The sequence below is a fragment of the Colletes gigas genome, unplaced genomic scaffold, assembly GCF_013123115.1.
Source record: "Colletes gigas isolate AHSC1104 unplaced genomic scaffold, ASM1312311v1 Colletes_gigas_Sc00008, whole genome shotgun sequence".
Taxonomy (NCBI): Eukaryota; Metazoa; Arthropoda; class Insecta; order Hymenoptera; family Colletidae; genus Colletes; species Colletes gigas.
In genome coordinates this window covers 786,851-800,937 of record NW_025106637.1, presented here as the reverse complement: position 1 = coordinate 800,937, position 14,087 = coordinate 786,851, and the positions used below count along the sequence as shown (strand labels likewise).

The 14,087-nt window shown below is 46.5% G+C and overlaps 1 protein-coding gene across 1 annotated transcript in view; it reads left to right on the top strand.

Moving 5' to 3' along the window:
* Positions 1 to 1,465: 1,465 nt before the first annotated feature.
* The window catches only part of LOC122396826 (junctional adhesion molecule B-like), a 49,010-nt gene continuing 36,388 nt past the window's right edge, over positions 1,466 to 14,087 (top strand). The window contains exons 1-2 of the mRNA XM_043395528.1: positions 1,466 to 1,503; positions 2,096 to 2,297. The gene's annotated coding sequence lies outside the window, so the exon portion shown is untranslated. The remainder of the gene's footprint in view (positions 1,504 to 2,095; positions 2,298 to 14,087) is intronic.

Here is a 14,087-nt window from a genome sequence, read left to right as displayed (position 1 = left end):
ATAAGAAAGGGGCCGAATGGCGAGGGCCAAGCCTTTCCTCGCTCGGGGTCGAACGAAACGTCTGTCTAGCGAGCCAGATGTTTCGTTATTTATTAGGAATTAGGAGCAGAGAAAGCCTTTGCTCCGCACGGAATTTCTTCTGTACTTTACGAACGCCATAATGTAATCAACTATATCCATCTATGAACGTTGCAAAGTTTATGAAATTTCTAAATTCTAAAAAGGTTTTAGAACCGTAAGACGTCTGTTCTCGTTTTTGCTCTACGAATTTTCGCAAATGGTCGAGGTTTTCCAACTTCCTGAACGTTTAATTGTTCGGAGATGCAAAAACATCGATTCCGAAGCTTCTACACCTGCAGAACGTCTCCGTTCGTCACGCTGAAAGAAACCGACGGATCACCGGGGACAAAAAGCATCAGAACTTTCGAGAGAAATTAATTAGGCATGGAGCTTCACGGTACGAGTGGCAACTCTTCGCAAAATTATTAACTCTAGAATCGACTGTTCGTCTTCGCTAAGTAGAACCAAGTATGCATTATTTCCACTAAGACGCGCTTAAATAAATAAATATGTAAGGGATCGACGCAAGCCCTGAGGAACTCTCGAAAAGGACGCCACAAACCTGAAGCAAGAGTTTCGGGATCGTCGTTGCTCGTGTACGTTCGATTAGATAGCTTTTAAGCTAATGCGATACAATTGCCAATGGAAGCCAATTTAGATAATAGCAAATTGTGATTCACCGTGTCGCAAGCTATCGCCTGGGTTGATACGTGGTTGCAAAACGGGGTAACAATAGATATTCCAAGTGAGAATAGATGTTTCGTTCGAGCGATCTGTCCCTTCAAATAAATACTAATGAACGCACTAGCTTCATCAAAGTTTAAATATAGAGAGATTTAGCTTGGTCCTGGTCCTGGCGCGTTAAATTGATCGAACCTTTCTATTAGGCGAAGAGGACGGAGCGTTTTTTCGACCAAGGGCCAAAATTTGACGCGCACCCTCGTAACGGGGAGCCCGGTAGCGAAGATCCCTGGGGTGGCCGAGCAATTTAGATGACAGCCCTTTGTGCAATATTCAAGGCTGCGAGCAACGGAGCGCGCGTCGCGGCCTTAACAGGTACGCTCGAGAGTAATCCGGATACATCGGCGAGGCACGATGCGCGCAGCAGGGCAGTGCGGCGTCGAGGTGGCCGCGAACCTCGCGACGCAGGCGTCGAGCCCAGGAACGTTCGTCAGTCGTCGGGCGAACTTGAAACGCGTGGGTTCGCGGTCTCTTTGCCACGCGGTGCGAAACCACGTCCGCCTCCGCGCCAAAACGCCGACACGCTTCTTACGAACGACCCTCTGGTGACCCGTGAACCCGCTCCGAACGCGAGGAACCTGACGCGAGCCTACCGTCGAGCCGATTCGCGAGGAACGTGTCGCTCGCGCGTGTCTCGAACGATTTCCGCGGAGAATCGATAAACCGATCGACGTCCACCTACGTCCTTATGCCTATGTCAATGTATGCACCGTTTTTCGAAGAGGATCATAGAATCGAGAAGTCCTAGGAAAGAGGACGCTAAATTAGTACCGTATTAAAAATTAGATTCGCGTCGAGAGGAAAGAGATATACTCTCGCAGTCTTGGAACTCGATCGTCAGAACCTTTTATTTTTGTGTCCATTTCATACCCAATTGGAAATCGTGATTCTAGGTCGGAAGAATTTTATTGCCTTCGCGATCCATTTGTTCTTTCCGATCCATCGACCAATCATCGCTTCGGGAAATCTATGCGCGAAAGCGTCTCGCGAAGTAGAACCGTTGTTCACTTACATTTCGCAAATCCTCCTCTGATTGAAATCGAAATACTCGCGAGTAATTTTAAATCGCCCTCGATTTGTTCGAGATATCGATTTCGAGCCATAGTATCGGAACAGGAGAACACTCTGGTAACTAATTTTCATCGAAAACGCAACAGTTTCGAATCTATTGATGAAACTGTGAAATTCATCCGACCATAACTATCTCAATATCGAGAACAGTCCTCTTTCTAACGGATACGTCGCGAATAACTCGAAAATTTATCGTTTCCAATTATTTTCTTGGCCCTTATAGTGGCGATACTTTGGTCGCGTCGACGTCAAAGCTCGATTTCACGTTGCTGGACTTCGAAACGAGGATTTAGTCGCGTTCCGGGGAATAATAGGACAGTGGACAAGTAAACGCGGTGTGCCACACGCAAAGTACGAGCAACGGAATAACGCGAAGAATAATGCCTGGTCGAAGTACGAGTCACGATTTCGTCGAGCGATAAGTGGTAAGAAACGCAGTGCAGTTCCTTTTCCACCTTCTGCCCTTTCGTCTAACGCAATATTTTCACTACTGTACGCGTAAGAATGCTGGAAAAATTTACCTCGAATTCGAACGGAATTCTCATCCTTAACGAAAGAATGTCGCGCAAGTTGCGTTTACGAGTGCCCTCGGCGGAGTCCAAGAATTTTTTAAGGGCCCTTCCCCGGTGAAGAAATTGATCCGCAGGCCGTAATTAGCTCCGAAGTGCCCTTTTCCGTACATTCTAACTACCTTATCGCTGCACTTATGCCGCTACTTACCCCGTTCGAGCATTCTGACGCAGCAATTACATGGAAAGCAAACTCCGCACCACAAATTACAACGGTGCGGGAACACATGAGACAATTCCGATAACGTGACTACGTTCCACAGATAATGACTTAAAACGTTTGCAGGGATTCCGCGGCTAAGCACGCGGAAAACGCGTAACATGCCGTAACAAACGGACAAAGTTGTCACGTCTAATTGTTTCTAAACCGTAACAAGGACCGCCGGAGATCGTTGAACCGGCGACGCGTGTTACGATTCCGTTTGTACCTTTTACGATTCGGATGATTGATCGAAGCCAGAACGAGTCGTTAATGCGGATACACGAACAGGCGTTCGCCTAACAATAAGCGAGAGACCCGCGTATCAGAACCAGGAAACGATCAATTAACAAGATTTAATGCGCCAATAAAACTAAGCAATAAAAAGGAATATATTGCAGGTCGCGTTGCAAATTATCGACAGACCGCCCGGACGAGAAACACGCGAGAAGAATGGTCAATATCGGGACGATTCGACGATGCTTTGCAACTCCGCGCGAAACAAAGTTTACGGAAAACTTGTTCCGGTAACCGCGTTTTATTCGAACGGGCACAGGGACCGCGAAATACATTATTTCCTGACGCGAGACCGTCGTGCAATTTAATAATGTTGACCCGATGTCCTTTACGTGACCGGATTTCTATTCTATAAGTTTCGGTGCGAAAGGGTGACGATAAAGTTTCGCGACCAGCGGTTCCGTTCCTCGTTTCATTAATTTCAGGCCGGAAGTAATATCTTACGGGTTCGACGATGCGTTAAAGATTCGCCACGGTGACGAGTTCTTAATGAAAGCTCGCCGATGGAGTAACGCGAAAAATCGGGTTGCTCCGCTGGATGCTTGTCTTTAAATCCTCCGCCTTAATCGATCCGACTGTCATCGAATCTCCTTCGAGATATTGTCTGGAGAAATGAAGATCAGTCCCGGGTTAAAGGGAACGTACCGTGATTAAGGCGAGTTCAGAGAAAATTCAGGGATTCCGTTACGATCGATGGAAAGAAAATTTAAGGGTTAAGAATTATTATTCCACATTTTTGAACTTGGTCTTGCTCTGATTTCCTCCCAGTTTGATCTTTCTTCCCTTTTTAGCGCCAAGCTATTCGCGTTGTCCCTAAAGAATTAGCTCTTGGTCTTGTTTTATCTAGCGTTTACGTGACCGGTTTACAGCGTGTTTATAACAAACGCCAGGTCAACCGATGAAGACGTTTTATCCACGCTACGCTTAGGTGTTAGATAAAAAATGGCTACACGTTCGCGTTTTGCAACTTGCACGACTCGCACCTAAATCCCCTTTGAAACACCATCTCTTAATATTTTTCTAAATTCGGTTTTTCTTACTGTACAACCTGCTCTTGCTACAACGTTTGATCCTAGAATTTTCACTGTCATGTTGCAACAATGTATCGTTCGCGTATGTTACATTCTTCTCGGCGTGCTCTACTTACATATTTTATAATCTTTACAAAGATGCAACGCTGTCCGTTTAAATAATAATTTAATAAGTATTTGCCCCGACGAGGTAATGCTGTTTACGTTCATGGAAACTAAGTCAAGATAGGTTTATTTACCCTTTCGTACTTTATTCCCGCCGAACGGTTGTCTTCGAAGCAAAAACACGAGCATCCAGCGGACTCAACATCTGCGTTCAACTGTGGGGCTTTGTTTGTTCTTCGTCGGAAAAAGAGGACGATCCCTCCTCTAATCGCTCGACGCGAAACGTTCGTTATTTTCATCTCCGGCTGAATTGCGAGCGGAAAAACTGGGGTGGGGAGGGTTCGATCCAAGGAGAAAGAACTAAATCGGCAGCAATCCGTGAAATCCCGAGGATCTTTGTCAACGTTGCTTTTTATTGGAATCGGTTGGTTACGGATACCGTTGGAACAAGATTCCGCTGCTATCGACTATCCGACAATAACGGTAAGGTTAATAACAGTCTGAAAAGTACACCATCGAACCCGTGAAAATTTTATATTCGAGTTTATTCTGTGTATTATTTAATTTCCATCGAAACAACAGTAAACGATACTTTATCGATTTGGAGACGGGAATCGCGATGGCATCGATTATGTTCCAAATAGCTCGCCGGAGTCCAGACGCATCGCGAAATAAATGGCTCTCCATTACAAGGAAAAGAGATCCCATATAAATTGTGGATATGGTCCGACCAACAACGCGTGATCGACCCTCGGAGAATAAGATATCGGTCCAGATTACTATCGAGTTGAAATCTGCAATAACGCATTATCCGTGCGAGTATTTTACCCGCGGAATACGTCGATTTCTCCAACCGTCTAACGTTCCTTCGACCCATTTATTCCCACCGCGGCTCTATCGCTGCGTATTTACAATTACGCGGGAAAATATCGCCGATATTCACGTTCTCGTATCTGTAAATAATTCTCTTTTTATTCGTCGGTTCATCGTCGTTAGCAGCATTGTCTTCGGTCAAGCGTGAATTTAATAAACAGCTCGAAGCGCTCGGTACCGCGTCTAATTAATAATCCGTGAAACGTAGGCATCGTGAACGAGGGCATCGTTCGGTCTAGTTGCCATCGCTGAACATCGCCGTGCATTTTTCTCCGTGGAAAAACGCTCGCGACTGCGAGAGCGCAAAATAGGCCGCGACGACGTCACACTTTCAGCCCCGAAATCGGCCAGTCAGGACGCGAAAGAACTGCTGGAAAACGCGGAGACTGACGGTAGAGACTCGAAGGAAGTGGATATTTCGCCCGGGGAAAATTTGAATAAAACCGCGCGCCCTCCCTTTTTCGTGCCAGGTTTCCCGCCCTCCGTCGGTCTTCCTGTCGTCCTTCCAAACCCTTGCACTCGAGGAGTAATGCAAGTTCCACGCTGGAAACTCGTAAAAACCCCGTGGCCGGCTCTAGCCAGCCTCCCCCGCGACATCTCGACATCTGCGGTCCGAATGCCTCTTCTCACCCTCTCGCTTGGAATTCAACAATTCCGCCGGCCAGACTTCCGCCTTTCCCTTGTCCACTCGCGTCGCGCGAGCGACAGTATTTTGCGAGCCCCGACCGACGTTTTCCTTCGACCCTACGCCCGCACACCCGCCCTCGATTCGGTCCGGCAGAGCGTCGCGAAAAACTGACGGAATATTCGCCGCGTCGCGAGCACAACTTCGTCCCCAGCAGATGCCTCGCCCCGAAGGCATACCAAGTTTTTCCCTGAGACTCGATAAAATACAAACCATACGTCTGGCCCGAACGCGAGCGTAAATAAAATTAATAGTCTTCCAAATCCTTTTTCCTTCGACGGATCTCTACTAAATTTCTACCAAAGTCTCGAAGCTATTGTTTTGGACTATCCTGAGATAGACATTTCCCTCCGATATCCCAATGAAAATAAAGAGCTTTCTCTTCATTGTAGCAGACCGAAAAACTGTCACCCGGGGCGGACTCTCCACCCCCTTTAACTACTGATTTCAAAGCGATGGTGAACCGAACCGTGCAGCTAATTTGTCACGCTCAGCCTTCCAAGGAAATACACACAACTCTCGATGCAACGTCGAAAGCTCGGAGGGCACAAAGTATCGATGGAAAAGGGCTTCGAAAGAATCAATTATCGGGAAACGTACGTGCAACAGACATTGTCGAAAGAACCGATCTTTGACACCGCGTTCCCGAAGCTGTAAATTAGTCGAAAAAATGTGGTCACTTTCCTCTGAACACCGATCCGATAATTTGTTCGATCGATTGGTATAACGTTCGAAAAATGCGAGTGGGTGGATGGAGTAATTTTCAGAAATTCGACGGTGTCGTTACCGTTGATTTAGCGCTCCGTTTCACGGGCCAAGCACGCGATTACGAGCTCTCGGTCGAAAGCGGGTTGCATACGCGAACTCGAAAATAGGATTGCAGCTATTAGGTTCGTAAGGTTCCTCGAGGAGGAGAATTTTCTTGTATTTTCTATTTGCGAGGGAAAGCTGTAGTCGTAAGGAAAGAACCGTGCGTAGCAACAATTCTCGTCGACTTACCATGTGGTGCAGTCCCTACCGGGCGTTCTCGGTTATCGTTTCCCCGGAATAGCCCTGCCTCTGCTCATCCGATATCCGACCGAGTGGAATATTCTGTTTTCGTCCGACGTTGTTCGCCGCGACTCCCTCGTCCATTCACGACGGTGACGTTTCACGGACGCCGCATCTGAAAGTCATATAAAACGAATCTCGGTATCCGTGCGCACAGTATCTCTCCAAGAAACCGAACGTCGCGTCGGTGACGTACGCGCGCCAGGAATAGTCGCTTCGAGTAGTAATTGATTCGCAACGGAGGAACTTGAAAATTTAACAAGTTCGTTCCAACTATCGATCTTTCGGGGGCGAGCCTAATTTCGCACGAGATAATCCCCTACGTCGATCGTGAAGTACTTTCGACAGTTCTCCGTTTCCAAGAATCTGTCGCAACTATGCAAGTAAAAGGACCGGGCGCGTCGCAGTTCCCAACAGACGCGCGACTATCATTTTCACCCGAGGTTTCCTCGTCCGTCCAATATCCAAGCCCGGAATATTCCATTTCCTTGGGTTTTGCTCTTCCGCTCTCGATTCGGCGAGACCATCGTTTAAGTCAGACCCTCGATGGCCGCGTATGCGAGGATCGTAGCCTGCACGCGGTCCGAGAATCGTCTTCCAAGCTGTCCGCTGCACTCGCCTCTCCGAACAAGAAGCTTGCAAAAAAATTACACCGTTCCCACCGGATTTCGAATTCCGGATCCCGGGATTCCCTGGAAAACGATCGAATAGAACGGGGAACGAGAGACTGGTTCCTCTTTAAAACATTAAACAATCTTTGCTGAAAAATTTGTGATCGACCTGCTTGTATATCGTGTACTGTAAAACGAAGAGTTTACAGAATTCCCATCGGTGGGTTTCCATCGATGGAAGCGGCGATGCCCCGAATTTATCGGCTTAACATTGACAGGTTGCACGACGTTGCAAGAATCGGATAAAATTCTTGTGCTCTCGCTGCATGCATTGTTCGACACACCTGAAAGTCGAGTAAACACGTTAGACTTAGTTCGAAGTAAATTGTTTGCTCGATAAAGCGATTAAATTTCAAAATTCGACCACCCCCGCAACCGCAAAGTGGCGAACGGCAATTAAAATGTTTACGAAAAAAAGGAGAGCCGACTTAATAGGTTTTCACGCTTACCTTTGAACTCGTTGACTGCGGGAGTCTTTCTTATCGCTCCTGAGCTCGTTAATAACGCCGGGGAATCCTTGTATCTGTATTAAAGCAGAGGATCTATGGTCGAACGTATCGACCCCTCCGATCTCCGACAGCTCGGCCAGGGGTTCTAACAAGAGGTCACGTGCGGTGCGTACGCAAAGTTGCAACCCTCGAGTGTTAACCCCCCCGACCGGGAGATCGGTATCCAGGGCCCGATTATCATAAATAGCATCTGTAGCGTGAATCGGTGTTCGAACGGGCAGCCGGATCGTAGCCTGGGAACGATAACGGAAACCCCGTAGCATCGATAACAAGTACATCAGTCTCACGGCTGAAAGATTTTCATTCCGAGATAACGGCCGACCGTCGTAATCCGGCAACTTTCGAAAGAATAAACGCGTCCCGGAGTTTCGGGAGATTTTCACGGTGACGTTGCCGTAACAGGGAATTCCCATCGGGGGACGACACTCGCGAAAGATTCGCAGCCCTCCGGAGCCCGCGTCGGACGCGATTCGATCGAGATACCGTCCGCGTTCGCCGTATCGATCCCGATCCTTAAAACTGAAACGAGACGTTGCACAAAGCCGGCCGTTACATAAAGCCGAAGGCGGAGCCGGGTGTAGCGACTAAATGGGTCACGGGCCACTTGCCCACGGGATTTCAATGACGACCGAGAACTGGAAAACTCCGACTCCTCCTTTAAGAGAAAACGTGTTGCGCCACCCGCGGGAACTTGGCACGTTCGGCAAAAAACTGTCTCGCGAACCCCGGAGATAACGCGGGAATATTTTATTGGCCCGATGGTGAAGATGTCCCTGTTCCCGGTATCGGTGAGAAATTGGAAAATTCGGTGAAAACGATGGATCAAAACGTGAGAAACGAAAATTAAAGAAAAAAGCTACGAAAATCTGAGGTAAATTGTCCGTTGTTAGCAGAAAATCTCGCACGCCGGTGTAACAATTCGCTCTCTTTTCGGTGAAGCGTTAAATTCCGTCGACTCTATACGCGACGCGATTAACCCTCAAATATAGTGATACCTCGGAGTTCTCTCTCATTTTCCCTATCTGACTATGCAAAAGCATTCGTTTGCGCGACAGTTGTGAGGCCGTGGTGCGCGTTAGTACATTGCAGGCCGTTGTTATTCGAAGTTATCAGGAACTCCGCGCTTATCGTCATAGCCTGTTACTCGTGTCGTGGAGAAGAGACCTAGCTAGTCGCGTAGGGTAGAGCAGCTTAAATAAAACGAGCCAGAGTATTCCGCGTGTACCTCTGAACATCGTTCCTCCGTGCTCTTTTCAGCCCTTCCCGGCTTATTTTTCGTTTCTACTATTAATTCGTTGCTTTTGCTTTCGATGTGCAACCAGCCCACGTGTATAGGCACTTCAATTACCGCGAATAAACCTTTCATTGATCGCTGCGAACGATATCGGGGCACAAAAAAAGGGACGATTTCATAATCCGCTTGTGCGATTGAATAGCGCACATTTTATTTAATGAACGACCATTACATTTGTGGAAGTTGTTTTGCTCCCGCCACTATCGAGCGTAAAATTATTTTCAATATATCCCCGTCTCTCGTGGAAGTTCATTTTCATTTACAGGACAATGTATTTATTACGAAAATCTATTTATTAATATCGCGTGTTGCGCATCGGGAACGCGATACGCGGAACAGAATTTCTGTTATTTTGTTTCAACTCGCGTCCGCTGACGATATAAATTTCGTCCAGCCACACCGGTGACAGTCCCCTTCCACCGCCTCGTAATATAAAGCTTCGTTACCGCGGACAAAAATGGCGACGACATTGTTTTCACTTGACGGGGAATATTGCATAATGTTTCCGCGACCTCGTAGATACCTAATTCACCGTAACATTCCCGAAAACCGTGTACAGTTCGTTAACAGTAGTTTTGATAGAAAGATTCCTCGAATTACTCTATAATGGTAAAAAAGTCTAACGTCACAATCGTGTTTCCCCGATGGAGGGAACGTTGAAACGCGGACAGCCGAATATCGCGTCGTTAATTGCGCTCTTTTCAGTGGCAAAATTTGGCCAGCGCTGGTCGGCGGTCCCGGACAGAACGAAGATGAAAACATCGGTGGTCTGAGCGAAACGAACGACAGCGAATCCGTGCAATTATAATCGACGCGGCGTGTCGCGGCAAATGGGTTAATTGAATTGGCCGTAAATTGCAATCGGCGAAGTTGCAGGGAAATTGCAGGATGCGCGCGCGGAATGTCACGCATCTGCGGCGCGGAATACGTGCTCCGACGCGTAGATAGTACATAACGCGGAATATCCTGGGGATCACCGACGGGGGTTCATAGCCGGCACTTATTTGAACACAGGCCCGCACGAAACGCTCCGACTTGCCCAATGGTTCGGCCATCCTATAATAACCGGCCACGTCAAGACAAATATGCGGTGAGCAAATTTTGACGAGGTACTGCGCCCATATTTGCGTTCGATTTTACCCCGGCGTGACCGCGATTGGTAACCGCGGACTTCCGCTTTCTGCGTCCCACGGCCGCACAACGATCGGCCTGCCAACGTTACCGCGACATTACCGATGGTTTATAACCGACACTGCTGCCCTGAGAACTCCCCATTTTCGTCTAACCGTGCCCCACGATCTGTGCATGGCCGCACTGCCGAATATTCACGCAGACACGAGGATTGAGTACTCGTGAAATTTTTCAGAGATGTAAACAATGCACGTGAATCGTCCAAAAATATGTGAATCCCTAAATAAACGTATTTTAAATTGCAAAGATTGCTCCGTCTCTGTGTTTGCGGATGTTCGTGCTCGCTACTTTAGGGGTAGCGAGTGACAAGATGGCGAGCCGACCAATGGGCGACACTTTAGAGAAATATTGCTTAGCCGCACGCTTGCACAGGGTGGAGAGAATTATTCTGACCATTGGGACCCCGTATCCTTGCCAAGGCTCATTTTCTGGTCGATGACCTTTAGTACCACACCGTCTACACTTACGGCATATATTTTAAAAGTTTATTAAAGTCTACCGCCCTCTGGCAACTTCTCGAGATTGGAAAAGCGAACAAACGTTGACGTTGATATATAATATTTGGATAAAAATATTTGGATAAGGGTTGGGGATCATAATTTTACGAAACGTTATGATATCCTCGGAATCGAATTACAAATAAAGCAAGTCGGAGCGTCTAGTTGCATTTCCGAACGTATCTGCTCCGATATCATAAAGGGATTAGAGAAAATACAGCAATATTACTTTTCATATTCCGCTTTTGCTCCAAAAGTGAACAAAATTTTTTTATACGAGACCATAAAAACTTGTTAAAAGTTATTAGCAAAGAAATCTGTGAAACGACGACTGTATCAACAATATATTTGAAAGTTATTGCACGAATTTTTAACTAGCTAAATATAAAATTCGCTTCGATAAATTCATTATTCCGATTTTGCCCAGGTAATTCGATAAAATCGGCCACTGAAACTGTTTACTTTATCTGCGGCAAAATTAAAATAAATCTCTCTTGCTTGCAGAAATTCGTTATTCTGCTTTCACCTAGGCACATTAATCAAATTAGTGGCTGTGGTTCGCTAAAAAATCAATTTCTCATCGCTAGAAATCTCATCCAGTTTATTTTAGTCATCGCATTTCCATTTATATTTAAATTGGAAACAACTCGACAGGTTGCACCCGAAAAACAAGTACAAATTGGAGCTGTATTTTTTTGCCTCCTCCAATTTAGAATCGTAGGGTCGTTTTTAAAACACAAAAAAAATCGTGTTTAACAATTATTGTTATTGCCATCGCGTCGTCGTTCTCCCGGCAGAATTTCGCGCATTATCAAAACTTCGTTTCGCAGTTCGAATTAGATAGATGTACGCGCGACTACGAGCAATCCTTTCGGGACCGACGATTCTAAATTACCATAACAATGCACTCCGGCGCGCGTACAAGAGCCGTCTGAACAGTCACACCGAGACGTCTCGCGGAATTTGTTAAGATTACAACGTTACGAACAACAGATCCGGTTCCTACATCCTCGAATTAATTACGAGCCAGGCAAACCGCGTTTACGATAATCTCGTACGAAAACAACGAGTACTCGGTGCAACGCGAATCGTTCTCGGAGCGAGTAGAAGCGTCCCTTTCGAACCGGGTCGATCGTCTATCCCCCAGTCGGGGGAAACGGTGCCGATATAAAGTTTTCAGTGGCCAAAGACAAACAGGCGAAGCCGATCGTAAGTCCAGAGAGACTTAACACTTGCCCTCCCGACGACAAATTATCGTTCTCCGTTAGCAGAACGATTTAATACTCGATTTAGGGAAGGGCCGCTACTTGGGCGCAACCCACCATTAACCCGACCGACCGTGGCCAAACTTTATGGTACTAACGACGATGAATAATGGCACTGCAGAAAATCGTTAGCTTCCCATTAACGAACGAGCCGGCCAGACAATCCGCCAGGTAAACACTCCTAAACCAGGCATTCGGAATCTTGATAATGGATATCAAGTTGCGAGCAGAACGAACGCCCGTGGATTACTGCCGATAAAGGGCCAACCCGATCGTTCCAACGATCGCCTACCACCATTTCTCCGACTTGCTCTAAACGACTGCTGGATCGAGAGTATTATGACGTGTGTAGTTTAGCGATGTTCTTAGGCAATTGACAATTTTCTAAATTTAGATCTGAGAGTTTACAGTGACCACTATTGCAGTCTAGAATCTGTAGTTCAAAGGTCAACGAATAGTCCGATTGATTCCTATGGTAGAATTCCAGTGATTTGTTTCGGAGTGAAAACTGTTGAATGATTACAGTCTGTGAGCGAATTACAATCCCGTGTATAGGGCGTCGCGTCAATCAAGAGCACGGCACTGTTGACAAACATTTGTCCGACAATCTGTAAATAAGAGGACAGGGAGGAGAAAGAGATGGATTCTTTAGCGGGGACCTGGTCACGTTTTGCTCCGAAACGACCAGTCGTCCGGGGGTCAGAAAGTTCCGCGCGGGGAACAAACCGCAACAGAAGGGGACAAAGCGATCGTAAAAAGAAGAACGGGCTGGGGGAGGGAAAAAAACGGCGAGAAGGAAAGCAATCGTTCCGCGAATCAGTCCGGGACGATAGAAGAAAACGCCGGAAGGGACAGGTCGCTCGTTTCCGGCACGTGCGACCGAGAAAAATTTCCAAGCGAGCTTTCGCCTTCGAGCGATCCGATGTAAGTTCAATCAAGAAAATTGCGACGAATCCAATTCCGTCGCTGGGGACCATTTTTATTGTACTCGTTAGCCTACATCCCGATTCGGCCAGACTTTTGTGTGACAACCGAATATTTCCTGTTTAGTCTAAAAACGGAACTCGTCAAAGAGTATTCAAGAAACGCGGGAATATCGGTTCCTCATTTTATGACACTAACGCTTATCGCAAAGAGCATCTACTAAGATCTATCGAATGGACTAATTCGTCCATAAAGTTTAATCATAATAGTCCACGTTCTAGACGCGATATTGATCACTTCAACAGTCTGATTAAAGCGATTATGTACTAGTTGTCGAGTAATTGCGGACTATTCAACCGATTAATACTGTTACGCCTAAGCCGAGACTCGCTAATTAAGCCTCGAGAGTGTGAAAGATTCAATTGCACGTTTTGCATTTTATCCGAGGAAACGCAAGAAACCGGATGAAGCTCGTCTTTGAAATTTCGCATTTTTCTCCGTACAATAATTTCAGAACCCAATTTTACTCAATCATAATAAGCGCAATTTGTTGCCAGTTGCAGAATTCCTGGTTCAATTTACGGTACGCCCGAACAATTTATATTTGTTTCTCTACTCCGGGTCTTCTTTCGTTTTTCGAATGCGCGATGTTTCCTGTTTCCCAGCGGCTTCTTCGCCATAGATTATATTTTACGACCAACAACTTTTCGCGTAACCGTCGACTTTCTACTTGCAAAACGGAATTCCCTTCGTTTCCCCTGTCTGCAGTTCCTCGCAATCAATTGCAGATTATTACCTCCGAAACCGAAAATTTCCTCCGGGCTATTTTCAACTTTGCCCCGTGAATATTCACTCGACCCAATTTACTTCTTACATCGACAAGACGTATTCGATCTCGTTCGAGACTCGAAGAGTAATTCCACGGAACGAAATAAAATTAAACATCCGATTACACCGTAAAGAATTATTTTTACGAGCTCGTTGGCATTTAGTTGATACGCGGATCCGTATGTTTTTAATTAATCGAGACGTTAACTTCCGGTTCGACTACCCGA